The following is a 27,584-nucleotide window of genomic DNA, read 5'->3' on the forward strand; positions in this document are numbered from 1 at the left end:
TTTTTTTCTTTGCAAAGCTTTATAGCAGATTTAATAACAGTTAATTCTCATACAACTCAGAAACTTCTAACGTAGCCTGAAAAGCTGGCTTTATGTCATGTGTTATACTGTTGTGGTTTTTTACATACATCCATTTTAATTGTGTCTTAAAAGCACTTTTGATGTTGCCCTCCTAAGTAGAACCTGCTAAGACTTATGACAATAAATTACACCAAAATCCTTTCTTTGCTAAAGATGCTAAATGCATCACTTGCATAGTTTTTTATATATAGAACTATAGCTCAGACAGCTGGAGATGAGTGACTGTTAATTCTTCTGATAACTGATCCAGGTTTGGAAGGTTTCTACAAAACATCCTTTTTAATCTCCTGCAAGTCACCTGCATGGACTTGCTATTGTTGTAGCAAGGAAGGCCGATAGCTCTCTTGGGAGCTTTTTACATTTACTGGATAGGGTTGTTCTGTAGCTCTGAAGACTCCTGTAAAGTATCCTCAACTGTTTGGCATGAGGGAGGAGACCTACTTTGACCTTACATAAATGTACTTTCCAACTGACCTGGTAAAGGTACTGATCACTTACGTTCTCTGCCATAAACCTAGACATTCAGCCTGCTGTACTTATTTGAATCTTAGAGAACAGGAACATTCTTCAATTGTTTCCTTCATTTGCAAGAAATGTGCTAAAATATTTGCATAACAGCCTCACGGGTTTCCATGCAAATAATCAAACAGTATAAGCATCAGCAGAGGGCAGTATTGAGGTATAAATGGAATAATAATAAATGGAATTTTTTTTTTTAAAGTGTTACCTGTGTTTTCAGTTTTCCTTCATAAAATCACAGAATAATATATGATGAAAGGGGTCTGTGCAGGTCATTGGGTCAATCCCTGTCTCGGAGAGCCAAATTGAAAGTTAGATACAATCAATATAGGTCATGGTAATATGTCTGCATTGTTGGATATTCTGTAACAGCCGGTAATCTGATTAGTTTTCTCTCCAAACCACTTTTATAGCCAGCTGTGAGACTGGATGCAAAGCATGCCCAGTGCTAAAGTGTAGTTATTTTGACTGAATAATACTAGAAAAAAGGATGTTTAGCTATTTGTGTTTACAGGGTCAGGAAACAGTATTTTTTAACAATTGTTCTTGTGTTCTCATCAACTTTAATAGTAATAGGCAAGCATCTTAAAAAAAATATTAATGTGTAGTCCTATTAGTATCTTGTCTGTTGAAACAATGTCTTATTGTTGCTTTTTTTTGTTTTGAAATATAGTTTCTGTAGTATTTGCTACTCAATAGTATGATTATTTTTTTCCTACATCTTTATTGGAGAGCTAAGAGATAGACAATGACAGGAAGAATTTACAAAATTGAATATTGCTCTCATGATTAAAAGCTTTTTTTCAAGATCTGCTGTATTAAATTTGTGGAAAAATTTATAGAAATTAGAGGCTTCTCCAAACTGCTAAGTTTTATTAAGGAATTTTTTTTCTTTTTTTTAATATGAATGCAGTTTCAGCCTGTCATCATTACTTGCATTAATTCCAGTTCCTTTTTTTCAATCTGCTTGCTTATATTAAGTAAAATTTTATTAGCTGTTATAAATTGAGACCACAACGGATCATAATCCAATTAAAATTTTATTAATTATAGCAAGTAGAATATGAGCAAAACAGCGCTGGACGACAGGGGAGTCTGCGCTCCACCAACTGCCGTCCTGAGCAGTTCAAACAGTCCCTTTTTATACATCTTTACTTCCATGTTCATGAGGTAGTGGAGTCATGCTTTTGTTGTTGCGGTGATCTTATCTTTTCACAAGCGGCATCCTGGACACCTGGCGGTGATCATATCTTTTGTTGTCTAATCTTTACATTTACATATGGGCTTAACATAAATTTAAATAAACAATACCCTAGTCCATAGTTTCTCACAATCTCCCCTTTTTCTTTTTATCCTATTATTGTTTATTATACACTGCTTTCATTCTCAGCACTGCGAACAAACCTTTTTCCACAATCCCAACATTTATCATAACACTCACAAGGTAATATCTCACAATTACAATAGGCATAGTTTTCACGTGGCATAACGCATTCACAACAATCTTCATCCTCATTAATAGATACACTCTTATATTTTTCCCTAGACCTCGTAGTTAAAATAAGCAATTTAGCTAAGTCAAACCGTTCTCTAATAAAGTGTAAAATATAGCGTAATATACAAGGCCCAAATATGAGTCCCAGAATCAGCATAATAAGTGGTCCTGCTAAAGCAGACAACAAAGTGGTTAGCCAAGGTGAGATATTAAACCAGTTTTCATACCATGACCTGCCCGCCTCACGATCTTTCTTACGTTGATCTAACCTTTTCCAGAGTTCAGACATGGTGTCCTGGACTAATCCCGTATGGTCAGCAAAAGAACAACATTCTTCATTGAGAGCTACACATAACCCTCCTTCCTTTAAGAACAATAGATCTAATCCTCTTCTATTTTGCAACACTACTTCTGATAGAGACTTTACTGAAGCGGCTAAATTTTGGATAGATTGTTCTATTTTTGCTAAATCCCCATCTACAGCCATCTGCAAACTTTGTAATTCTTGACCTTTTACTAGGGAGGCTATGCCTGTACCTGCTCCAACTCCGCCCGCTATCAGCAGTGTAGCTAGGGTTACCACTGTAATTGGCTCTCGTTTTTGTCTATTCAGGTCTCCTTCAAAGTGGCGTAACACCTCCTTAGAGGTGTGATAGATCAGACGAGGAACAATAATCACCTGTACACAAAACTGAGATTGATTAAACATGTTTAGGGATAGGCAAGGCGTTACTCCGATGTCTGAACAAACCCATTTAGCTCCTGGTGTAACTTGAGTCTGAATGGTTACTTGTCCCTCCCACCTGATTAAGGTCCATTTAAAAGGTTCATGAGGGTTTCCATTTGCTTGGGTCATTATCAATAACAAAACTAACGGTATACCAGGAAAACGGGTGTCTGTCAATTTTGCCAATTTGAGTATATTTTTACCAGTCCTGGGGAATTTCGGCCATTGCTGCTTTTGCATCCCATTGTTCTGGTTCTTTTCTCCGCAGTATGTTCCTCCTCTGCCTTGCCCGTCGACTCGGTTGCTTCGAGCCACGAGGTGTACCATCTTCTCGGCAGCAAGGGAATTCTTCAGGAGAACAGCTGCTTTAGGCTTTCTGCCTGTTTACATAGGCTTCCTATTTTGCAGCTTTAACTAATGGGACAAAGCAAGACACGGTTAATACTTCCCTTTTGCACTTTATAGCCAAGATTTCAGCTACAAAGGGGACTGGTTCGGTGGAGTGGTAACAATAATATTGAGGGTTTATTCCTTTGGCAAAAATTTCCCACCACTCATGTGCTTCTCAAATAATTTCTTGTTTAGACTCTAATTGTTTTAATTTCTACTCAGTAAGAGTTCTTTGGATTTTCCAACACTGTGTGCAAACTCCTGTCGGAGGGTATCCGAATTCACAGTGTGTCCACCATTTATCCTGGCATACCTTACATTTAAAACAAGCAAATGGATAGCAATTGTAGTTCAAATTATTACACCTAATTCATATATCTAGAATGCATATATTATTTGCATCAGCATATCTTCTATTCAATATTGTGTGGTTGTATAAGTTTAGCAATTTCTTTCAACACACTTTGTACGCTTCCATATATAATAAATAATAAAAAAAAATAATTATAGCAAATATAAACAGCAATACACACTTTATACCAAAAGGTAATGCAGCAAAATAATCAAATAAAGTCTCTATCATAACTTTATCTTCTCAATGTTATCTTGGTGTCACCTGGTGTACTGATTACTTTCCAGTGGGGTCTCGTCACTGGGCCTTTAATGCGACTGGCATGAGTCCATCCACGCTCAGCAGTTCGGACAGCCGTTTCTGTTGTAAGCAGAACAAGATAAGGTCCCTCCCAATTGGGTTTTAGGGTTTCTTCCTTCCACACTTTAATCAATATCCAATCCCCAGGTTTAACATTGTGAATTTTTAAGTCCAACGGGGGTCGTTGCACAATCAGTCCGCGTTCCCAAAGCTTGTTACGATGTTCTGCTAATTGTAAAACATATTCATTTATCGCACGGTCTCGAATTAAAATATTTGTTTGTGGGCTTTCAATTCTATAGGGCATTCCATACACCATTTCAAATGCTGATATTCCCATATCCGCTCGGGGTCTAGTTCTGAGAATTAATAGTGCCATGGGTAGGCACTTAATCCATGATAATTTGGTCTCTATCATTAATTTAGTTAGAATAGTTTTGATTTCCCCATTCATCCTTTCAACTTTTCCCAAACTTTGTGGATGCCATGGCGTATGGTATTCCCACTTAATACCCAAGCTTTCTGTTAGATCTCTAACAATTTTTGACACAAAGTGTGTTCCTCTGTCCGAGTCGATTACTTCAGGTACTCCATATCGAGGTATAATGTGTTCAAGTAACACTTTAGTAACTTGGTTAGCAGTTGCCTTGGAGGTAGGAAAAGCCTCAACATAATGTGTTAAATGATCCACCATTACTAATAAATATTTGTAACGCCCTACCCTGGGTAGTTCAGTAAAATCCACTTGTATGTGTGAGAAAGGTCTGTATGCTGAGGAACGTCCTCCGAGAGGTTTTTGTCTCAGGTTATTTCGATTAACCTTTTGACAGGTCTCACAGGTCGCATTTGTTTAACGCCATCGGGTGAAACCATAATAGCAAATTGCATGTTAGTAATAAGTTCATTAGGATTCCAAGTTGCAGGTCTATAATACTGTATGATACGTTGGGGTGTCCATTCATTTAATAAATATTGGTACCCCCCCAATTCTTGAAAGTCTGGAAAAATCAACTTGCCACTGTTGCCCTGGCTAATTTTCAAACACATTTCACATCGCTGAGTCACCTGTTTTATTACAGTATACAAGTTCTGCCCTATCAATTTCTGATTTAGACTTTTATATAAATTATCAGCTCCCCAATGCATCTTATTATGTTCTATTACGGCTGTGGTCCATATTAAATTGGATGGTACCACTATATGACCATCCCTCAAATAAGTCCACTTATCTATTTTATCATTCATGTCTGAATGACCTTTAAGTTTTCTTTAGAATAATTTGGCTCCTGATCTGTACTTACAGTTTGGATTTTACCATCTGGTATTAAGGATAATTCCTCCTTTCCTACCTCCTCCGCTACTTGTATGGCTTCATGGTCGGCCAGGCGGTTTCCAATTTCCAAATCAGTGCCTTAATGGGCCATCTTATGTTCTTCCTTCCTGGAAGACCCTCTTATAACAGAGGGGGCCATTCCTCACATCAAGGTCTGGCATGGCATATGTCCCCACCGCTCAACGCCTACTGGGTTGCAGCCAGCAGCAGAGCTCAAGATCCTTCTTGGTGGCAAACACAGAGGCCAACCCAGTCTTGCCCTTGATTGTGGTAGGAGGCACTTGACCAACCTTATTCCTTGTACTTTGTTGTCAATGCAGAGTTTCATCTGCACATCCCATAACAAGTCACAGTCATGGTAAAACACAGATTTACATTAGTAGAACTACTACAGAGTGTATTTTATTTTAGTTTTTATGCAATATTCCCCACAGCCTTGCTGACCAAGGGATATTGTTTTACCTGAACTAGGCAGGCCTCCCGTTTATCATTTCTACTGTAACAGGGAAAGCATTTTTCCCCTTACCTGGAATTTACTTCCAGATATACCTGGTTAAAGATTTCTTTTACTTCAGGGAGGTCCTCTCTTCCACTTTTCTGTTGAATTAAAGATAAGCTCAACATTTACTTTAAAGGTTCCAGGATATTTTCCTGGTGGCCAGCAGCTCCCACAACTGTAACAAATTCTTTTCACTGAAGTTTAACACCAAATAAGTTGGTTTTGTATTCACCAACTTTTCTACATCACGATTACCTTAGTAAAAATCAACTCGAACCTTTATCCAGTCCTATTCACAACTAATTTTCAAACATCTAAATTTCCCCATCAGAGATTCACCTTTACTCTCCTCAGACCCGCTGCCTGCCCTAGAGGGGCCGTTACCGGTCCTATTGTGCTGCAAATGCTGCAGCAATCGGGGTGACATTGTCAGGTCCTTCTGCTCAATTGTCAGCAACAGCAACCCCCTACTCCCCACCATGAGGAGGATTCGGGGCAGGAGATGCTGTTTCTGCTCTGCAGGTTACACAGGCCTGCCTCTGCAGCAGCACTTCTATTTTAACTCTTTCTTACCCTGAATGCAAATCTGCTACTTGTTGCTTTAAGTCTGTGTTATTACATATCAGCCTTCGCAGGCAAATAGCAAACACCCTGCCATGCGTCCCGCAGGACTCAGCCGCACCTTCGAGGGGGTACGGGGGTTTGTACAAACTCACCCCAATACTTTAACACTTTCACAGGGTGTTTGTTTTTTTTTTTGTTTGTTTGTTTGTTTGTTGTATTTTTTTTTTTTAATCTCCACACACACCCCCCCCCCCCCCCCCCGGCTTCAGATCTTACATACATTAGCACAAGTTTTTTTATCTTACAACGTGTTTCATTCTGGTTGCTCCATAGAAGGAACCACAACCTCCCCTCTGATCCTTTTGCATTGCTAATATTAAGGGATCTTGTGGAGCTAGGTTAATACCACACTCTTTTGCCACTCTGGGTGATTCCTCAGAGTGAAAAACATACCAGCATACATTACTTCATCCCATTTTTCCTCTCGTCTTAAAAATAACATTAATTTTAACAAAACATTATAATTCAGTGTGCCGTTTAAGGGCCATTTTCTCTGTCCCCTAACTTATACAGGGGCCACCACTGACTGCAGTACTTAGCCAAAGTTCTCTTATTCACGCTTCCCCCAGCTGCCCCCCCCATTTCCTTCCAGTGACCTTTCTTACTATTATCTCAATCGCTATCCCAGCCACAGAGACTCTAATTTCACTTACAGCTCTCTCTCTTATCCCAAGGCGTCCAAACCTTACAGTCAGGGCATTCAATTTCTTGTCGCCACCATACATATAATAATTCTTTACACCATATACACTTTAAAACATACAGAGGTTCACATTCACCCCTCGGATGTTCAAGACAATAACCACATACCAACATTTGTAATATACTGAATACAGAAATGTTCTCACATTTCCAGCATAAATGAGTATAACAATTATTAATAACCTTGTAATTATTAATTAAAAGGCCACTTTTCTCCACATTCCAGCTTATAAAGCGGCCACCATTGATTACAATATTTTATCAATGTTTTCCTATTCACATTTCCACCAGCGGATCCTCCAATATCCTTCCAATGACTCAAAACACACCCTAGCGGATTTTTCTTTAAAATCCCACCACTCTGCTTTCCTCCCATTTTTCCCAGCTTACACTCACAGAACACACTTATCACTTACAGAATTACTACTTACAAAATGCAACACACAGGTATCTTTCTACAGCAACACCAAGAGCTCACTATTATTATCAAAAATACAGCCAAAATCACAGTAACAATTATCAAAGTCAAATTCCACATTCCATAAATCCGGTAACCAAAATAAGCAACACTGCAGCAAATAAGCTTGAAACAATGAATATTCCATTAACGCCTATACATATTCATTACCTGAACCCGCCTACCCTCGCTTCGTATGCTAATTAGCTTATCAGTCTTTCACCCTTGTGCAGATTCTCCCAAAAATTGTGGGCCGGGGTCTTTAGAATGTGGGCAGTGGTCTATGGGAGGAAGGCTGTAGGTCTTCCTCATGGTGTACTTTTCACCTTTTGCTCATTTGCAATGTTCTTATCAGTCTAAGGTAATTTATGCCCTTGCTGGCCATCTGCTTTTCTTGCTTAATTATTTCTTTTACCCTTATCTGTCCTCTCCTGCTGAAGTGTTCCACTAAAGTTTTTCCCATGATTTTTCCACAAACTGAGTTTTGAGGAGCGCTTGCTCTAAATGGTTGTCTGGATTTACCCCAGAGTACAGCTGAAGGGCTTTCCTCAGTCGTTCCAGCCACTCAGTGAGGCTCTCATCTTTTTTTTTTGCATTTCATTACATGCTTTATTGATATTCTGGCCACGGGGTACTGCTTCTCTAATCCCCTGAATTACTATAGTTCTCAGGTCCTGCATATGAGTTCTATGCATTGGATCCTGATTATCCCAATTAGGTCTTTGGAGTGGCCATTTAATATCTGCTTGAGGTCCCTGGGTTTCCTCCCAATCTTCTTCTGACCCACAGACTGGCCAAAAGACATTTTTAGAAATCTTCTTCCCTCCCCATATCTTAGTACAATATTCTATCATTTTCTGCTTATCTTTCCCTAGGGTTCCAGGGAAATATCTCCAATTGTCTAAGATATATGCCAGAGGGGTATTCTTGGGTACAGTAGGTACCCTTCCCATGGGAGTCGAAGGCTTGCTGCCCTTCGCCCCCATCTTCTGGAATATCCACAAACATACACTCACTCGCTCCCCTTGTTCCTGGCCCAGTCCCTCGCGGGAGATGGGAGACGCAGTACTTAAGAGTCCGCACTTGCTTGGTTCAGTATATCGAACCTCTCATTCGTTATATTCCAGGAAACCCAATCCCGCCCGAACGGCAAACCTTGCGAACAAATTCGCAATATACTTACGCGTCCTGCGTCTTCGTCCGGACTCCCGTGCACAGAATTTTTATGGGATTTTACCGGTTTCTCCTTTGCTCATTATTCTAGAATTTAGGTTCGTCGGTAAGGTTGGAGTAAGCTGTTGGTCGCAGGGCCGCGAAATGTCGCGGGGCGCCTCCCCGGAGGACCAAAGCCCACTTTTCCTTATCCGAGTCACGGCACCAGAAATTGTTATAAATTGAGACCACAACGGATCATAATCCAATTAAAATTTTATTAATTATAGCAAGTAGAATATGAGCAAAACAGCGCTGGACGACAGGGGAGTCTGCGCTCCACCAACTGCCGTCCTGAGCAGTTCAAACAGTCCCTTTTTATACATCTTTACTTCCATGTTCATGAGGTAGTGGAGTCATGCTTTTGTTGTTGCGGTGATCTTATCTTTTCACAAGTGGCATCCTGCACACCTGGCGGTGATCGTATCTTTTCACAAGCGGCATCCTGGACACCTGGCGGTGATCATATCTTTTATTGTCTAATCTTTACATTTACATATGGGCTTAACATAAATTTAAATAAACAATACCCTAGTCCATAGTTTCTCACATTAGCTAAAATGGTAAACTGTTGAATTTTGTAGGATACAGCATTGTCCTTCAGTTTATCCAATTCTGCAATGTTTTTCAAGAGTGTATTTGAGACAAAATTGCAGACTTCTGAGCTGTGGAACAAAAAGTCTATGATAAAATACTAAACACAATGCTATGTTAGGGAGTTTAGACACTAAAGTCATGTAAAAGCACTTCTGACATTTACTTAAACTATTTAGATGCACTAATAATTTGTATAATAGACTTTCAGGCAAATGTTTTACTATATGTCTTCAGTCTTGAGAAGCAATGTTACATCTCAGTGTCTAGCTTTTAATCTTGTTTTAACAAACTATTAGTTGCAATGTTTATGTGGACAAAATATTTGTGATTATACATATTAAAATGGAACTGCTAAAAAGGACAAGATCTGTTTTTTAAATTCTCTTTTTGCTTCTAGAAAACTGAGAGTATTGTTAAGTCACTCACTAGTAACCCAAATGTTTGCATATTCCTATTGATGCTAACTGGAACAACTCAAAGATACCATTGGCATCTTAAAAGCACTTTTCCCTCTCATGTAAATCAACAAGTTTTGAAAGCTGTTTAGCTAATATTCTAGCTTGTCCGAGATGGCTAGCTATGCCATTAACATAACCAGTAGACTTTAATTAAATTTGCAGTTTAGATTGCTGGCAACTATGCAAACCACTTAGTTTAAGCTAGCTCAGTCAAACGGTAGCATAAGTTACATGCATTTTTCAGTGTTGCTCTGTATATATCCTTGCAAGAGAAATTACCAGTTGACATGGAATTCAGTGAAGGCTAGAAGTGCTGTGTGGGGACCTTAGGTGGATGCAGACTAGGCCTTAACTATTGTTATCAGTACCCAGCAGAGCTTGAGCATGGTATGTATTTTGGTTGTGGTCAGAATGTTGGCAGGGATTATATGGTGGTTTATAAACATAGTTACGCTGCTTCAAGGCCTGCACAGCTTGGGTGGGCTCAGTTTGAGTTATCAGCACTTTGCTTCCCAGTGTTTCCAGTTCCCGAAGCAGCATGAAACTGCTTTTTTTGCCACTGTTAAAATATCTCATTAGTATAAAAGCTTAAGGCAGGTCCACATGAATAGAAAATGTATTCCAGTCACAGGTAAGGAGCTTCTGTCCTTGGATGGGAATTTTTGTCATGTAAGAATAATATAAAGTCAGAAAATGTGCTCCAAATTATTAAATTATTTAAATTATTAGTAGTTATTTGAAAAACCTCACCCAATATTTTAAAAAAATCTGAGATATTCTCAATTTCAGAACACTGAAGTTCCCTTTAATTTTTTGTTTAGATAACATCAGCAGAGAATTTTTTCTATTTTATTTCAATAATAAAGATTTCATATTAAACATGCAGATGAGTAATGCTAACTATAGAACAGGAGTAGGCACAAACATTTGTGAAGGTCTTGTGATAGCTGAGTGTGATGAAGATGATGGTATTGGGGTGGGAAGGTACTTCTGTAGTGAGTTTTAAATGGTGTACAGTATGGAAGACTTGGGGCCTTCCATACTTGAGAAAGGCACAGAAAAGGAAAAATTAGTTTAGGACAACTGCTAATGATAATACTGTCTTTTCTGAGTATTAATGGCTGGGCTTTAAGCAACACAAAAACAAACACTTGCCAGTCCCAGCAGTGCTAATGTGGGAAGGGCCTTTCTGTAGATTTTTCTCTCTTCTGCAGAAAATGTACCTGGAAATGGATTATCGGGGATAATGATGAGGGATTGACCAAACCTTAACAACATGGAAGTTTTGAATAGCCTTTGTTTAATTTATTGCAGCCTTTGTTTAAATTATTGCTCTTAACACCCAAGTTACAGGGGTGAACACCATTGTAAACAATAGCACATTTAGCGCTCCTGCTGACAATCTTTCTTGCAGTGCTCGGAGCGTTCTTGGTGAAAAGGAATGCAAAGCCATGCATTATATCATCCAGTAACAAGAGTTGAGGTATGTGAGATTGTGTGGGAAAGTGGCTGAATTATACTTGGTAGACTGCAAAAGGATCATATGCCTACTGCTTTCTGAGGTAGGTACTAAATCTATTAAAAAAAAACTAAGATTTTTTTTTTTAGTCATGCCCTTGTGAGATCAAAGTTTTTCTGATTGGACTCAAGCACTAGCACTGCAGATCCTTCATGTAATATCCTGTTTTGCTGTACCTTTTCCTTGCTCCCACCCCAAACCCTAGCACATTGCCCTCAAATGCCTGGCAAGCACTTTTGTACTTGCATAATGAGATACTTTTTTTTTTATTATTCTTTCAAACAACAAAAAAAATTTGCATATCATCATGTAGTTTTACATGACAGGTTTTCCTTCAGCTTCATAGCAAGTTATAGGGTGATTTTTATGATTTTTTTTTTCTCTTATGTTGATATTGTAAAGCTTAGGTGAGACTCTTGGTGACTTTTCCATGAGGATGACCAATTGCTGTCTTGCTTAGTTTATATTCTGTTACTATTCTAATGGCATGAGTGAAGAGAAGAGGATATTGTTTATTTTTACTTTCATCTGTAGGGCTTTAGTTTGTGATACTTTGTGAAATTATCCATATGTTTCCTTAGCAATTCTCAAGGAAGGGTTAAGTTCATTATTATACAGAAAAAGATGACATCCAAGGTTCTGCTTTTGTTTGGCAAATTGAATTTTGTTCCAGAAATTTTGTTTAAAATAAAAACAGTGGGATTTACTGTTAAGGTTATTTAAATGCTTCTTGTATTGTGGAACAAGGTAGAGTGAATTTTAAGTGCTTCCTTTCCCCAGATTTATTCTGAACCTTTAAAAAAACAAAAGTGTGAGAGAGGGGAATTTCTTTTAAACATTAGTAGGGGCACTTACAAGCATATGTTTTTTGGATTCCTACAACTGGAAGCAACTGTATATAGTGCATCTTCTCAAATCCATGTAGTTAATTATCTACAATAAACTTTCTAAGAGCAAACAGATTAGATATGTATATCTCACAAGAAAAGTTTTATGTTTTATATCTGCTCTGGAAACAAAATTGGTAGGAATTTTCCATTTAATTTGGAAAGACTGAAACGGGTAACAGTGGATTATCTATGGGTTCTTGTACTAGTGAAACATAGACGAAGCAAGTGTGTAAAGGAAGGAAGCAAGCCTTTTGCCTTTCCTCTATTCAACTGTTTTTAAAAAAATTATAAATTGATAGCTATATTTCCAAAAGTGAGGAGGTGTGTTGGTGCTTGGTTCTGTTATAATGCCTGTCATAATCAGCTTCTGTGCTTGGTTAAGGTTTGTAAATTCTACTGTATTCTTGTAGTCAAGTTCTTAACCAGTAACTCAGCTCACAGATACTTAATGGCATATTTTTGCAACTCTGCAACTAGGAATGTAGGTTTAGTACTGAGCAGATGGTACAGCACTGGGGAATAATGGGCAAGTTGATAATATTTAAGTAATCTATTTTTAAAGTTGTATTTTTATTTTCCCTGAGATTCTGTAAAAAAAGAAAAAAATAATTTGCAGTTCTCTAGTGTTGAATGTCTGGGCAGTTTATGCTCAACTAGAGCAGCAGGCAATGGCTACCTTACCTTGCTGTGTGGCAGTACGCTTGATTTTTGTGGACTACTGATATAGCCGAATCTGTTACGTTTTTTTCCTAGCATTTTCTCATGTCTGAGGACTCAGAAAGAACACCAATTCAGGGACCCTCCAGAAAGTCTTCTGTATCTTGACTTGAAAGTTCAAAACCATAAACCTTCAAAGGCCTATGCTAACCCTGCTTACTCGTGAGGAAGATAGTACCATGTTCAGGTAGCACTTAAGCCTGCTAAATCATTTATTATGGATTTTCTGCTAATGGACTTAATGTGTTTTATACAGTATGAGTTCTGTGTGGCATCAGAACAAACAAAACTTTATATGTAATGGAAAGGATCAATATTTTGGAGGCAAGATTAGAAATACAAGATGGTTTACAGTCTGAGTGAGAAAAGGGCTTACATGGGAGTTAAGCACTGTGGACTGCAGGGCAGCTTACTGCAGCTCCTAAAAACTAAAAGCGTACGTGAACTAAGCTGGGTGCCCTGTGAGCAGCAATATCAATGTTGTTTTGCTATGACTGCAAAAATAATAAGGTTTTTATTAACATATTCACAAACCTTTGTCAAATTTGTAGAGTTATTGGATACAATGTTATGTGCGGTGCTGAAAGCAGTGTATTTGTTTGAAAAACACAAACCTACTACTGAACAGATGAAGGGGGAAAGCAACTGGAAATGGGTGAAATTCTATGCTGAATGCTTAAATGTTGCATCTTCTTGTTACTGTTATGAAATGCTAACTAGTTTGTTAAATCTGTTCTACCAAATACACGACTTCATACCTGAAGATGACTTTAAGCCAATGCCCGTGCTGGTGGGTAGGAAGTGACATGCAGCTGCTTCTCCAGATAAAAAGCTGGAGCCAGCAGCATGGAATATACGGAGTAGTAGCATCTGTTGTATTGTTTGTCTGGATCGTGTTTTCTCCCTCATTAGGTCAGTTCCGAGGAATGAGGCTGACTGGTTTAAGAAATACAACTTCTTAAAATGGTTTTGTTTCCCCGATGTGGAAAGCTTGGAATGAGGGGACAACAAAGCAGTAGCGTAGACAGACTTTTCTGAAGAGGGATGGGATGGTGAGTCTGGTTTCTTGTGGACAGGCAAAAGATGAGAAGTCTGAATTCAGAAGGGATGGAGGTGGGAAGGAAAGATTTGTGCAGTGAGGTAGTGGAGCTGATTTTGTTGTTGTTGTGGGAGATTGGTTCCCTTTGTTTTATAGTGGCCAGATACGTTCGGGAAGCTGAAGGCTTGAGTTTTAGAATCTTAGGCCTAGAAATTTAGGTTTGTTCTAAGATGGGATCTGGTATACCCATTTTGTTCCTGTAAGTGATCGTGTTTGCATGAAAATAATGAGATATAAATATTATATGTATGCTTCTGGCGGACTGTGGCTTGCCCCATCTTACATATGTTACATACATATGTTTGGGGGCTGTCTGGCTGTTGAGTGTTGCTTTTTGTGGTGTGGTCTTTTCCTTGGTTTGTTTTTTTTCTCAAATGAAACTTGGAAACTGAATTTGCAGTTCAGTTCTGAAGTGCCTGTAAAAGCATTAATGGTGTATCATGGCAGAGCCTCTCTTCTGACTCTGTTGTTTCTATTCATATGAATGTTAGACACTACTGCATAAATAGCTGCCAATGCATGTGCTGCCTCATTGTTTACGAAATACTGTGGAACATACCTGCTAACCTTTGTGTCCGTGTTTTGATATTTATTTTTTTTTTACTTGACTAAAGTTTCTGGGTAAGGCTCTAGCAAAAGAACAACAGAAATTATATATACTAGGAGCATTGCATGCCTGGAAAACTTTAAGGACTGCATATTATAAGTATTCAATTCTCTGCCAACTAATGCAATTAAAATGAAAATTTATGCTTCCCAGTTTGGAGGCTGCCATCTTATTGACTTAAGTAGATCGCTACCCGCTGCTCTTTTTTTTTATTTTTTTTTTTTTTTTTTATTTTCCCTTTTTAAAAACTGTTACCTGTGCCTGCTTATCTCCTTAAGTCCTGTGGTTAAGCAGACAAGTGCTTAGCGCAAGCATAGAATTTTTCTTAAACTTAAAACTGACTAGATATTTGCTTTATGGTAAAAACCTATGTGAATGCATTGTTCTTAATACAGAATATTTAACAATACTTGCCCACATTTAGGAGGGGAAGTGTGCAGGTGGCTTTGAGTGTTGATCTGGTTCTTTCCCAACTCTTCTAAACTTTCTGTACATTCAATATAATGTAAGAAGGGAAAAAAAAGAGCTGGGATGTTGAATAGGTTTGCTTTTGACCTGTTATCCTCCAGAGAATTAACTGTTGCAGTTCTCTGCTTTCTGGAAGGGTAGAACATTGGAGTAGCTGTGGATTAAATTCTGATGGGGTGCTTGTATTGTGTTACAGAATCATGAATTTGCAATCATTGGAGGTGGCACAGGACACTGAAGGCACCTCTAGGGTTCTGTGATTACCAGTTGAAATGTAAAAGAGCATCTTCAGGGCTTTTTGTCCCTTCTTGCTCTCATAACTTTCCACCAAAGGAGCTGATCCTCCTCCTCGGACATATGTAGAAACTTGTGTAGTTTTTTCTTATTCTTCTGACTCATCAGTGTTTATCCTTTATATATCTCCTTTTTGTCATCTGCAGCCATGCCCACAAGTTTCTGTTGTAGAAAACTGATGAGACATGGACTTTCAAACTTGTAAATGCCTGTGAAGAACATGAAAGAGATTTAATATTTTTAAAAAAAGACAGATCTTCAGAACTATGTTCTTGTTGTCTCTGTATATTAGTTCTGCTTAAAAAGCTGGGCATTGTAAATTTTTATTATTTTTGTACAGGATTTTTCTCATTTGTGAGCACAGTTGTCTACAGATAACATGATGGTCACAAAAGGTCACACCTGGAGGGGCTACAAGCCATTTTCTTTTTATTTAAAAAATAATTTTAATTGTCTTTGAAAACATCTGGGAACTTCAAATAGACATCAAAGGAGCGTTAGTCACAATAGAAGCTTTTCAACAATCTGATTTTTTTTTTTCCAATTAATATCAGGGTAGGCTGCTTACTTGAGTACTAAATGGTGATGGCTGAGTGGAGGAAAGAGAAGTAGGCTTATGAGATAGAAAGTGAAAAGTTTTAAGACCTTGAAAGTGGTACAGGTAAACACATAGAGATGTGTGTGAAAACAGTGTTTGCACTGCTGTTTAATTTTATTAACAAAACAGAATGCATATTACATAAATTTTGTAGAAGCAGTCTCCTAGGAACAAAGACCTGGAAAAATACTGACAAGCTTCAGAAGCACTTACTGTTTAATAACTGTAGGTTTGTATCTTTTCTAAGACTGGAGAAAGAGGACCAAGCCTGGTGGGGATTGCCGTGGAGGGATTCAGTTATACCAGTAAGGTCTTTGAAGGTATATGGAAGACTTGAGGGTACAGGGATAGGAAATGGGGGAGGAAGGGAGAGAGATAATACAATAAACTCCATCCTGTTTTAGCTAGCATCTTTGAAAAAGAATAAGCAAGACAAAAACAGCTGTGGATAACAATACTTAAAGATGTTGACCACAGTTTATTATATGCAGTGCAAAGTAGTTAAAACGTGTTTACATATAAATGAAATGATTGTGGGGTGACTTACAACACCAAAAAGTTATGATGACAACACAGCGAAAAATGGTAATACTTCTATGAAAGCTTAAGGCCAGGTAAACTTTCTCAAACTTTACAAAAAGAAGTTTATAGCAGATATCTTAGACGGACCCATGTAAAAAGAGAAGGCTTTTGGAGATCAAGAGAAGTGCTTGTATGCTTGAAGGTTCAGGTGCTCCTTTAACTTTCAAGTTAATGTAATAAGTATCTCCTGTATAGGAAATGGAGTCGTAACTGAAGCAATTACAAGTCCAAAATACCAGCAGAACTAGTAAAGCTGACTGTACCTCTATAGGGTAAAAAACTCCAGATTGTTCATTAAGAGTGATATTTGTCAGACACTGAGTTTTAAGATGATGAGACTGAACACTCAAATACCTTGCAGCAAAGATATAACAATATCAGCAGGCAGTTGGTCTGGATTAAGAAACAGATGCTCAGATGGTAAACTATTTATGACAATAGCAATTTACAATATAATTAAGTGAAATATGTACAGAAGTGAATACTATAACTGAGAAGTTCTGAAGATTTTTGCTTTCCAGGTATCACATGGCATGTGAAAGACATCGGTTTATCCAATTATAATCTTCTGTGACCTTCTCTTTACCTTATGACCTAGCCACTGTAATACTCAAATAAAATGCAGTAACTTATAAATCATAATTAAGATGCAAGTTCGGTCCTCTGATTGTTGTACTGATTGCCCTCTTCCTTTTGCTGTGTACTCATGAATAGCTTATTAATCAATATTATGAAAAAACAAAACCCATACATCTACCCAGAAAAAATACACCCTAAACCCCCTCCAAAAAACTCCAATGTGAAACACAAAAAAATTTGAAAACATATTGCAATAAAATTAAATTCTAATTTTTTGCCTTTTTTTTTTTTGTCAAGACTATTGTTAAAGCTTTCATGTGAAAGTCACTGGTTTAGAGTTATCGCTAAATTTCAATAAACTAAACATTTGTAAATGAAGCCCATCATGACGGGATAAGTAAACACATTTTAATAATGTAATGTTCTTCCCTGCCATCACTGCCTCCCCCCCCACACCCTGTGAATAGTCTTCCTGACATTACCACTTAGCAGGATACTAGTAAATGAGCCAAGAAAGCTTTGCCTTGGCACACTTGCAACTTCATTTGGGTTTCAGTGACGAAACCCAGAGATGAAATAGAACCACAAGAGTTCAACAGTCTATTAATAGCAGAGTGTTGTGAAGCATCGGATGTATAAGGAATCCTGCTACAGTAATGTAACTTTTCCTGAGACAGTCCTTTTTTGAGAAGTTGTTTTTGTGGGGGTTTTTGTGTGGTTGGTTTTATTGGTTTGATTATTTATTTATTTATTTAAAACCTGAGGTTGAACTGCAAAATCTGTAGCACATTAAAACCTAAGCTCTTTTAACAGAAAGTGAAACAGCAGTATAAGGATTTGTCTGTGTATCAAACTAGTAGAGAAAGACAGAAATTATAATTAAGTGTGATTTTTAGAAATTGGGTACTGTTAGTTTATCGCAAAGAGCATTTTTTTGGTGATGTTTGGGTTGTTTTCTGTTGTTGCATGTGTATTTTTGTTGGTTTTGTTTTCATAGGAGGAATTATACCTGTGTTTTCTTGCTTGTTTAGCAGACAATATTTCTCCTGCTCATAACTATCATGAGATGAATTTTTTATAGCAATACAGTCATGTTACAGCAAGTGTAACAAAACCCCAGAGCGATGACAATGCTAACTGGTGTTACAGCCAGTTTATTTGTAGCCAATAAAACACATTTTTACACTTATTTCAGTTGTCCTGTCACACACTCATTCACATGGCATATATGTGTTTGGTTTTTTTCCTAAAGGAAGCAATCTGATTGAGAGTAACTGTCTCAAGCAGCAAAGGGAGAAACTTAATCTGCTATTTAACTTTTTTTTTTTTTTATGAGAGGAGAAAATGAGTCATAACTAAAGCAGGGGAAGAATAAGATAAATAAAAGCTGCTCACAATAGCTAATAATAATTACAAAAAGTACCATGCTGGTCTCAAGATCTGGCTGTTGAGAATGATACATTTAATAGCAACATTCCCTGGTAAATTTGTGAGAACGAGTGTCAAAATATTTAATTGGGAATGCAGGCATTTCTTCTTGTAATGATATATTTAAAGGTCTCTTTTTCAGCAAACGGTGCATAAAGCTGTGAACAGGACCGTAATTTTCATGTAGTCAGTCACTTGAGGCTCTAGCGAGCTCTCAGTAAAATCAATGGCAAAATTTTTGCTGACTTCACTGAAGTGGATGGGACCTCAGATGTATGCATTCCCCTCCCTAATGAGGGATAATGCTTGCTTTCTTTTCCCCTGTAAAGACTGAGTAGTTTTACCTACATATGAGAATGAAAATTGTGAAATGTCTAAGTTCTATCACCATCTTTATTTTAATTCCTCTTCTGCTTCAGCTGCAAAAGGCCTACATCCAGTTGGTATATCCATAAGTGCCTCTATATTCCTGTCTTGAATTTGCATCGATTTCACTTAAATGTAGAATTACCACCATAATGTGTAAGTACATATTATAAAATTTGAACCTCCACATAAGTTTCTTATTACCTTAATTTTGTAGAATGTGTAAGTTTAGTGTTTAGCAGTGAAAGCTGGTTATTTAATTTCAATGGGCAGTGTCAAAAGGGATAACTTTATTAACATATACTTGCTCTCTTTTTTTTTTTTTTACTCTTTTGGCATATAAGATAATCATGACTATGCTTTTGATTAAAGGCTCTTGTTAGGACAGCTAAACATAAATGATATGTGGTCTGAAATTTAATGGCAATGGCTTTTTGTTATCATCAGCTTTGCTTCTATTTGAGGTGAAGGGAAGAAATGCAAGCTTGTTCTTTAGTCATTTTCAGGAAAAAAATATATTTAGAACTTTCTTACTGCTTTTTGTAAACAAATCCAAACAACTTCAATAAATCATGGAGGGAGAAGGAGGAACAGGCAGAGTGCTACCTTTTGATCATACTTCTCCATCTACCTTATCCAACCAAGTTCCTTATTTAATTAACAGTAGGGCACAAATATCCTAATGTTGCTCCTGACATAGTAAAAATATATCCCTGTCCTGTAGAGCCTGTAGTCTAAACATGCTCCCTTCTTGATATATTTAGTCAGTAAGAATAAGTTGAGAGAAAATGACTTAAATAATTTTACCAAGCAGATAGCTTTGCCAAGTAAATCTATTTAAAATGTTTACAAGTATGATGATGCATTATCAAAGAGAGGTATATGGCATTTATTTGCTTCAGTCTCCAGCAGACTTTTTATGCATGACTCAGTGGAGATTGTACAAATACCTAACATTTATAAACATAAGGACTTCAATATTGTTGGGTTAAGTCTAACCAACTACAGTCTAACAAATAAGCCATTGGAAAAATGCTGTAAGCTAGCAAAGGTGTCATTCAAGATGTAAAACAAGCATCTGTCCTCAAGGGCTCAGTTCTATATTTTAAAGAGAAAAAATGAAAATAGTTTAATAAAAAACTCTTAATGAAAGTAAATAAAAGTAAATATTGAGAAATAATATTGTTCTATTTATACAGCAGCAAAGGTCTTAAAATAAAGCCTCTGCTCTTGGGGGAAAAAATCAAATGAAACAAAGAATTTGTCAAACTATGTAGAAGAAAAGCACAAAATCCAACCATTACTGAGACTGTGATAAGTAAGAATAACTTATTTCTGCCATCTTCCCAGGCCATCTGAACTTAAGTTTTCAAACTAGAACCATAATCCAAGATCACATGTCTCTGTTTCATACCTCATAACAACATTTAGGAGAGGTATGTAAAGCAGTAAATCTAAAAGTCTAAAGCAGACTAGGGTGCAAATGCCTTAAGCAGCTCAGTTGCAGCTTTCTGATAGTGAAAAAACTTAAGAGGTTTCCACAATTCCTGATAAAGGTCAAAATCCTTTTCAAAACAATGAGGAAAGAGAGCAGGTGTTCAGCAGGTAGGAAGTAGTACTTGTCTTCCACAAAAGCATTACCAGATAAATATATAAATTTGTAGGACTTTAGCTATAGTAAATTAAAAATACACGTTCAGTGGAATAGACAATACATGTTTAACTGATCTCATTGAAGCCATAGTATCTTAAGAAAGCAAACAACTTCTTGAAAAATTTAGAAATGGCTAATGTGCTGAAACATTTCAAGTAGAATAGTCACCAAACAAAGTAATTTGAAATCTGTATAAAGACTTTATGCATAAACTTTGCAAACAGAGGAAAAGATTCTTTGAGTGGGAACACTTTTTTCATGTCTTAGCATGAATAAAAATATTGCTGCTTCTTAACTATATAATGACACGTGAGGCTTAAACTATTATGAAACCTGCTTTTTTTCAGGTGACAAATGCTACAACATTTTTTTTCTTGGAGACGGTACCTTTACCTGTAAGCATGCAAAAGGGTTGTCACAGATATTGCATGCTATTAGTAAAAATTGTATCCCCCAAAAGCTTCAAACAAAATGTATTTTTAAAGAAGTCAAAGACTGTAAAATTAGGTCCTCAGTTAGGAAGTGATATGTAGAAGGCTTTTTGTGCTTAAAGCCTCTTAACAGACATCAACTACTGCAGTTGCAGACTTGTGTTTGTGGATGTGTTGTACGGTTTACATCAGTGCCCTGAATTTTATAAACAATTACATTTAAAAGCCATTCTTCTGGCGTCATACTGTCGCCCATTGTCAAACATACCTTTATTCTCAATGGTTTTGGATTAGTTAGTGTTATCTCTGTTTGAAAGGAAGGAGTGTTTAACTTGTATAAATCTTAAAAAATCTCTGTTAATGTCTCTTATGGCACTTTCTGGACTTGTACCCATGCTGTTCACAATGCTTGACAGCCCTGTCTGGCCTTAGGAACCTTCCTAAGTAATTGAATTTTTCAGTTTTGTAGGAAATAAATGGACCATGTGACTCCATGGGTTTGGTTTTGCTTAGGTTTTCTTGCATCATGCCAAAAGAGAAGCTCTGTTAATCTTATCTTTGTCTTCCAAAATATCTCAGCCTGATGTTTTTCTTCCCTCAGCTTTCAGCTGAAGAGGATTTACACAGCTGACCTTCACAACTCTTAAAAGAAAATCTTTAGTGGGGATCTGGCACAAAACCTATGTATTTAAATGCGCGTTTATATTACTTTTGGATTGTTGTCCTCTTACACATGAATAATCCTGGAAAGTAAAATCAATAGAATGGCGTAACAGTCAAAAACAGAAACCAAAACAACAAAAACCCAAATCAAAACACAAAACAACTGATAAACAGGTCTCATAATTCTGTTCTGAGTAAATGAGTTTTCAGAAATCATGCTTGCAGTTATTAAAAACTTTGTTCATCATCTTTCAGTTCCATTTGAGTTAAAGGCAGTCTGTAATAGTTAAATGTGACCAGCTCTTGTTTCCATGCTGTAAAAAAAAAAAAAAAGGCATGTTTATTAGCAGTTGCATATTTCAGTAAAACTCCGCCCATTTTGAAAGAAGAGATCTAGCATTAACTGATTATGTTGGTGGAGGCATAAATGTGGTGCAAAGTAAATTTCATGTGACTTTCTTATTATTTTTCTTTTAGGTAAAATCAGTTTGCAACAAATGTGAATTAGTTTGATAATCTCGCTCTGCCTTCCATACGCAATTTTACTAATACGGTGCAGTTTTAATTTGCAAATAAATAGCAAATAAATAGAATAAAGTGTTATTTAGCAAACACTTCAGATTTTGAGATAACCTTTTCATCTGACACTCAGATATTCAGTTTCTCCCTAACTTGCAATGAAGCTTCCATGTGTCTTTCATAGTAAATATACCAAATCGACTACCTGGCCTTGTATCTTTGGGGAAAAAACAATATTAGTAGTACCGTGTAAGAAACAGACAACCTATTTCAGATAGGTTCAGATTTGTTTCAGTAAGTACTACCTTTGTGGATAGCAAAGTTTTAGCCCCCTGGGGCTAGATTGCTAAGTGTCAAAACACTTTTTCGCGTTTTCTGAGAGAAGTCACAGTTCTGAGTTTAACAGTGAGCTCTCGATTTTGAATTGGAAAAACAGTTATTTAATTGAAAGTTGAAAACCATGTTGGAAAGTGTAAAAAAGTTACTTATTCTGAGCAAAACAGTCAGAAAGCTGAGGAAGGGGAAATAAAGATAGATGAAATTGTGAAGAATACAAATGGCATACTGTTTGGGATGGCAAGCAATACTGGAGAAACAATTGAAGTCCAGAGTTTCTAATCATGTTTTTTTGAGTTAAACATGAGTGAGGTGCTCTTGTTGGGGAGAAAGGCGTGTCTTTGAAGATACCTTAAGTAGGTTAATTAGTGCAGTGACATTGTAACGACCCCATTCCTTAGGGGGGTTTTATGTGCTGCTTATTTGTATATATGTTTTTATTGAAGGAATATATGATGTGGTATGGATAATGCAAGCCAAAAAGCCAGGTCAGTGAGATGGGATATTTGGTATTGGAGAATTTATGCTCTTTGTTTCTGGCTCCTGACCCACTAGGCTACATGTAGTCTTCTATGGTCAGAAAGGGTAGGAAGGATGAAAAGCGTGTGACAACAACTGTCAATGCTCAACCACAGGGCAGTTGTTACATGTTAGCTGCTAGAAGTAATGAACTATGTGCTCACCTGCAGCTAAACAGATATTGGAACAAATTTCTACTACCTAAGGTAAAAATGCTTTGCTTAAACCTCAGTGAGGTATGAGTGATATTTGATCATTAGTTAAACCATAATTTTTGCCCCTTACTTCCCCATGAGATTCTCCAGGGTATTTGACTTTGCTGAAGTGGGTCATTGTGGAATAGATATAGAGTGAGAGCAGAATTTTTCTCTCTATTAATGAAGTTCCGACTTTTTAGGAAAAGAATGAGGTAGTTTTAACAGGGAATTTAACTATGGGAATTGGGAGTAAGAATGTGGTGATCTGGTGCAAGGAAACATAAAGCGTTTGTGTAGGTTACCAGCTCTGTTGTGCCTACTTACGAGGGTACTGTCACCATAAGGCTTGTTTCTTAACAACTCTTCTAGTGTTTCTTTCTGGACAGTGAGGTCATTGTATGGTATCTAATGTTGAGAATTAATGAGTTTGAATGTAGATATCTAGATAAAATACATCCCTACAGTTATAAATTTATGTCTCAAAAACCCCAAAAAGCAAGATCGCTTTTCTACTTTGTGCAACGCTGTCAGTTTGAGGTCTGTTTCAGTCAAGAGTGGTATGAACTAGATCAACAATCATGAATTTGTATTTTGCTGCAGATTTGCTTCTCATCTCATTTTCCTCTTCAGATGAATGGTGTGATGCTGAAGTCTCCAGATGTCAACACACAGGAGCTCATGTGACCATTGAAATAAAGTGAATCAAAAAGCTCTTCCTTATTGAACTCATGTTCCATAGCTGGATTTAGTAGAAGTTTGGCTTCCAAAGTGGGATTAAGCTGTGTAGTTGCAGAGGCGTGGAAGCCAAGGTTTTGACTAATGATTTTAGGAATCTAGTAAAATGTTTTGAGTGAGTGGACATGCAGGATGTTAGCGCATCAAGTGGTTTATTGGTGTAGTTAATTTAATCCTTTATACATAAACTACAAATCTTGATAGGATGATTAGGTACGTATTAATGAAAAACACCAAATTATGCATATGTCTAAAATGTATTACATGTATGAAACTGTAAAAGTTAATTTTTGAAGCTCTCAAAAAACGCTGTGAAGAGACAGGTAAATGGACAACTGCGAACAAAATTAAAGGCCCTGTAGCTCAGAGACAGATGTCTTACACTGTGTGTAGCAGATTCTTGACTGTCACTTCACAAGTAAGTAAATCTGGCCTGTCAAGCAGGATGATAAAAAGAAATGGATGCTAGATCTAGTGATTTTAATTACTTGGATTTGTTCCATTGAAATGTGGTTGCCAGGATATTGTTGCCTAAGCTATATAGAAGAAAAATGCAGATGCTATATTCTTGCTTGTAGAGAGTATAAGGATGACATTTTTTCAAAGTTTTCCTATTGAAGCATTTCTCATGCAGTTCAAAAATACTGTTTAATAGTCATAATTGTATACTTGAACTATTGCATTATCTCTGCTTCTTAACATGGTCAGAGAAGTTAACTCTGACTGTGAAGAATCCATCTTAGATGAAGGAAACAAGAGAGACCTCAGTGAGGTAAGAGATTAAACTTGAAACGGATATTTTAATTTCATTCCTGGTTTTATACTTGCATAAATCAACGTGTTCAGATCATTAAGGAGCGTGCTGTTCCACCAAATCTCAGCGTTTATATAGATCCTTACAGGATTATACAAGGGCTTAATGGAAGTAGGGTAATTCAGGCTGCTTCTTCAGATGACTTGCCTTGCAAGAATTTATAAAACTGTGTCCCCTGTGCACTGAAGGCTGGAGTGTGACAGGCTGGTACTAACACAGCACAAGCAAGCTAGCTGAAGTACTAGCAGAGCAATGGCAGCACAAAGCTAATTAGGTTAATGCAATGCCCAAACTGCCTTCAGGCTGTATTTAGCCTAGAGCATTAGGACTACAGCTTCAGAAAAGGATTTGATTTTTTAAAGTGAATTAATGACATTGAGATTGTAGGGAAAAGAATAATGTTACTTCTGCAGGACAAATGCGGTTATTCCATTGTAGATAAGACAGCACATGTGTCGGAAAGCTAATGGGCTTTAAAAAGACCATCTTTAGCTTGTTTCTTCCTTCTCTTTCTTAAATTTACATATATAGATTATTTGAACATAGAGCATGGGTGGGTTTCTTTAATCATCTCTGCATGATTAAGAAGAGCATAAAGTGCATCTTCAGGACAGAAAATACTGAACTGTCTTTCAGCAGTTTGGTTTAGAGGCTAGGCTACACATTTGGATCTGTTTGCAGTGGGTTTAGATTTTTCTTTCTGGCTAATAACTAATTCTTGTTGCTGAAGGCTTTTTGGAGTTGGGTGGTGGTGTTATTTTTCTTGCTTTCTTTAGATGATTCATCAGTAAAACTTTCCATAATCCTGTTTTTTAAATATGTTAATATGTGGTCAAGATTTCTTATAACTGAAAGTCCTTTCCTGGGAACAATGTCTGCTTAACATTCCTTCTTTGCAGTACTGTATCTTTATTTTTCCATGCATATGCAAACAACCCTTCTTCCCCACTCCTTGTTCCTGTTCCTTAAAATAGTTAAATTCTTCTAACAGTCAGAAGAATTGTCCTAAAGTTCCTGTGAGTTAGCTAAGCAGTAACATCTTATTAGTGTGAGGCCTTTCTCATAGTCAGGTTAAAATAAGATTTAAATAAATATTCTTCTAACAAATTTACGAAATTAAAGAGCTTGTTTTATAGTTAATGTGCTTGACATATGTTCATATGTATACGTTTCAGCAGCACCAAAAATTCTTTGATGCAGTATCTAGAAGACAGAGGTGTTATTTTGGAGGGTTTCTGTAGATGTTTCTCCGTTTCAGTGGGGGATTTGCAGCTCCCTGTTGGAAGCCTGGGATTTCAAAGTAATGTCAGGGGTCTGTATAGTATAGCAATGAAGATTGCTCCATCTGTAGCACACCAAATAGTATTGGTCCAAGTCTGATGCTGTATGAAGAACAAAGAGGAATCCTGCAGTCTGGACCAGAGATAGTGTCAATAAGATGCATTAATACAAACTGAATTTTCATCCAGGCTTTCAACTGCTGTGTTGAACTCTGTTAATCCACCTTTGAAAGAGAACAGGGTGGCAGACAATAGCAAAACGATGCCTTCTGAGTTAATGCTAATGATCAGAAAGTGTGTTTGATTATTATAAAGCATCAGAAAAAAGTAATTTACAATAGGCATCCACAATTCATCTACAGTTTTACAGCAAGTCACAAGGATTAATCTTGTAATCTGTGGTAGTCCTGTCCCATCCAGTGAGCACAAAGACTCAACTCAGCTGGCAGAAAACCATTTCTGAAAAGTGCTGTGGGAACTAAAGACTGGGGCAGAAGATGGATGCAGAATTTTTACTGAGCAAATAAAAAGGTTACTAAATGTAGCAGAGAAAATTAAATTTATTAAAAAAAAAAAAAAGAAAACAAAAAACAAAAGAAAGAGGGAAAAGGAGGGAAATCTGCTTCAAAACAGTGAAACTTAAAAAACCCTCACAAAACTAAACAAAACCTCACCCCAAAATCAAACCAGTCAAACAAAAACCTGTTGCTTCTGGACTTTGGGGACCAGCTATCTAACCTTATTTAAAATAATCTCAAGCTTAAAAATCAAACGTAAATGCAAAAATACATGCAAATTTTACTATTGGCTATATGGAGGGGTTGCCATTCTCCTGCTGCAAACACACGAGCTTTGCATTCTCTGAAATTACTGCTTAACAGTTCTGATACCTTATATAATTCAGTCTTTCCAAACTTAGCTTTCTCCCCCCCACCCCCCTCCATCTACAGTGTTCTACATGCAGGTTGATTTTTATTGTGTATTTGTGTATATAGGTATATCAGTATTTCATTTTTCTGTTTCTGCAATTTGTAAATGGGTAGTTTTTTCCTGTTTTATGTTGGCCTCTTACCAACAACACTGGGACATCCATGTACTGAAGAGTATGTTTTGTCATTCCCAGTAGCAGCAAGTTTGGAGGCTTTTCGTAAAACCATATTACTGTGTGGGTAGTGAAGAAATGGCAACTATCCTTGTAGCCAGCTTGTGCCCTAGAGACAGCACTGGTGACAGCTCCCAGTTTCCTGATTAGTTTTGATTAAGTTTTGCTGACGAAGGTTGTACGCACCTGCTGTTAAGAAGCTGTTCAGAAAAAAAAAAAAATTAAAAAGTAGCTTTTGTACCACACGTCTTAATTTAGAAGAACAGTGTTGATGACAAAATGCTAGAAACTTACTCATTAAGTTAATCTAGCTAAGCAAAGGGACAGAACATGAGAACTATAAGTAAATTCTTACAATTTATTTCTCAGAAGGTGGTTAGAGACCTGGTCACCCATTACATAACAAAATTTAGCTGTCATACATGTTACCAAAACGTACAA

The 27,584-nt window shown here is 37.1% G+C and overlaps 1 protein-coding gene and 1 long non-coding RNA gene across 5 annotated transcripts in view; one reads left to right on the plus strand and one right to left on the minus strand.

Moving 5' to 3' along the window:
* The window catches only part of IRAG1 (inositol 1,4,5-triphosphate receptor associated 1), a 123,362-nt gene that overhangs the window by 9,695 nt on the left and 86,083 nt on the right, over positions 1-27,584 (plus strand). Inside the window, exon 1 of one of the 4 annotated variants that reach the window (XM_080404696.1) lies at positions 9,248-11,229. The exons of the other annotated variants lie outside the window; for them this stretch is intronic. The gene's annotated coding sequence lies outside the window, so the exon portion shown is untranslated. Of the gene's footprint in view, positions 1-9,247; positions 11,230-27,584 lie in introns of those variants that run through there. 4 annotated transcript variants of the gene reach the window in all.
* LOC308070415 lies at positions 6,499-7,909 on the minus strand. The gene is made up of 2 exons (XR_013930734.1): positions 7,519-7,909; positions 6,499-6,560 (listed from the first exon to the last, which is right to left on the minus strand). It is a non-coding gene; the product is annotated as an uncharacterized lncRNA (long non-coding RNA).

The sequence above is a fragment of the Falco punctatus genome (assembly GCF_963210335.1).
Source record: "Falco punctatus genome assembly, chromosome: 10".
NCBI classification, from domain to species: Eukaryota; Metazoa; Chordata; class Aves; order Falconiformes; family Falconidae; genus Falco; species Falco punctatus.